The sequence below is a fragment of the Oncorhynchus tshawytscha genome, unplaced genomic scaffold (assembly GCF_018296145.1).
Source record: "Oncorhynchus tshawytscha isolate Ot180627B unplaced genomic scaffold, Otsh_v2.0 Un_contig_7103_pilon_pilon, whole genome shotgun sequence".
Lineage (NCBI taxonomy): Eukaryota > Metazoa > Chordata > Actinopteri > Salmoniformes > Salmonidae > Oncorhynchus > Oncorhynchus tshawytscha.
Genome location: NW_024609137.1, coordinates 102,501 through 105,000, shown reverse-complemented (window position 1 = coordinate 105,000; position 2,500 = coordinate 102,501). Strand labels below are relative to the sequence as shown.

The 2,500-nt window shown below is 46.9% G+C and overlaps 1 protein-coding gene across 1 annotated transcript in view; it reads right to left on the bottom strand.

Annotated features, from left to right (window-relative positions):
* The window catches only part of LOC121844326 (casein kinase I), a gene marked incomplete at its 3' end in the record, with an annotated part of 55,436 nt that overhangs the window by 7,865 nt on the left and 45,071 nt on the right, over positions 1–2,500 (bottom strand).

Below are 2,500 nucleotides of genomic sequence, written 5' to 3'. Positions count from 1 at the left end.
GAGAGGTTGATCAATAACAGCTAGTCTGATCTGGAGAGGAGAGAGGTTGATCAATAACAGCTAGTCTGATCTGGAGAGGAGAGAGGTTGATCAATAACAGCTAGTCTGATCTGGAGAGGAGAGAGGTTGATCAATAACAGCTAGTCTGATCTGGAGAGGAGAGAGGTTGATCAATAACAGCTAGTCTGATCTGGAGAGGAGAGAGGTTGATCAATAACAGCTAGTCTGATCTGGAGAGGAGAGAGGTTGATCAATAACAGCTAGTCTGATCTGGAGAGGAGAGAGGTTGATCAATAACAGCTAGTCTGATCTGGAGAGGAGAGGAGAGAGGTTGATCAATAACAGCTAGTCTGATCTGGAGAGGAGAGGAAAGAGGTTGATCAATAACAGCTAGTCTGATCTGGAGAGGAGAGGAGAGAGGTTGATCAATAACAGCTAGTCTGATCTGGAGAGGAGAGAGAGGTTGATCAATAACAGCTAGTCTGATCTGGAGAGGAGAGAGAGAGGTTGATCAATAACAGCTAGTCTGATCTGGAGAGGAGAGAGGTTGATCAATAACAGCTAGTCTGATCTGGAGAGGAGAGAGGTTGATCAATAACAGCTAGTCTGATCTGGAGAGGAGAGAGGTTGATCAATAACAGCTAGTCTGATCTGGAGAGGAGAGAGGTTGATCAATAACAGCTAGTCTGATCTGGAGAGGAGAGGAGAATAACAGGTCTGATCTGGAGAGGAGAGAGGTTGATCATAACAGCTAGTCTGATCTGGAGAGGAGAGGAGGAGGTTGATCAATAACAGCTAGTCTGATCTGGAGAGGAGAGAGGTTGATCAATAACAGCTAGTCTGATCTGGAGAGGAGAGAGAGGTTGATCAATAACAGCTGATCAATAACAGCTAGTCTGATCTGGAGAGGAGAGGAGAGAGGTTGATCAATAACAGCTAGTCTGATCTGGAGAGGACAGGTTGAGGTTGATCAATAACAGCTAGTCTGATCTGGAGAGGAGAGAGAGTTGATCAATAACAGCTAGGAGCTAGTCTGCATAATCAATAATGCACATAGAACGTGGATATACATGATGGGTCAATAACAGCTAGTCTGAAGAGGAGAGGAGAGGTAGATCAATAAACACTGATCTGGAGGACACCTGGTCTGATCTGTCAATAAACACCTGGAGGACACCTGGTAGATCAATAACACACCTGGAGAACACCTGAGGAGCACCTGGTGTCAATAACAGCACCTGGAGGACACCTGGGTATCAAACACTAAACACCTGAGAGCTGGTAGTATAAACACCTGGAGGACACCTGGTAGTATAAACACCTGGTAGTAAAACACCTGGAGGACACCTGGTAGTAAACACCTAAACACCTGGAGGGACACCTGGTAGTCACCTGGAGGACACCTGGTAGTAGGACACCTGGAGGAAACACCTGGGTAGTCTAAACACCTGGAGGACACCTGGTAGTCTAAACACCTGGAGGACACCTGGTAGTCTAAACACCTGGAGGACACCTGGTAGTCTAAACACCTGGAGGAGTCAAACACCTGGTGGTAGTCTAAACACCTGGAGGACACCTGGTAGTCTAAACACCTGGAGGACACCTGGTAGTCTAAACACCTGGAGGACACCTGGTAGTCTAAACACCTGGAGGACACCTGGTAGTCTAAACACCTGGAGGACACCTGGTAGTCTAAACACCTGGAGGACACCTGGTAGTCTAAACACCTGGAGGACACCTGGTAGTCTAAACACCTGGAGGGTACAAACCTGGTAGTCTAAACACCTGGAGGACACCTGGTAGTCAAACACCTGGTAGTCTAAACACCTGGAGGACACCTGGTAGTCTGGAGGACACCTGGTAGTAAAAGGACACCTGGTAGTCTAAACACCTGGAGTCTAAACACCTGGTAGTCTAAACACCTGGAGGACACCTGGTAGTCTAAACACCTGGAGGACACCTGGTAGTCTAAACCTGGTAGTCACCTGGAGGACACCTGGTAGTCTAAACACCTGGAGGACACCTGGTAGTCTAAACACCTGGAGGACACCTGGTAAACACCTGTCTAAACACCTGGAGGACACCTGGTAGTCTAAACACCTGGAGGACACCTGGTAGTCTAAACACCTGGAGGACACCTGGTAGTCTAAACACCTGGTAGTCTAAACACCTGGTAGTCTAAACACCTGGAGGACACCTGGTAGTATAAACACCTGGTAGTCTAAACACCTGGTAGTATAAACACCTGGAGGACACCTGGTAGTATAAACACCTGGAGGACACCTGGTAGTATAAACACTGCAGCACTACTGTTGTAAAAAATTAAGAAGAAGCGATTGCTAATCGGGACGTGATCTTTCCTTTTCAAGATGATTCGATATTTATCTAGATCCAGGGCAGGGGTTTCTCGATATGCATCTCAGCATTAGAAACCCCTGGATGGGTAGAAATGACAACGGACCTATATATGTACACTACATCTGTATGTAGATTGTTCAGG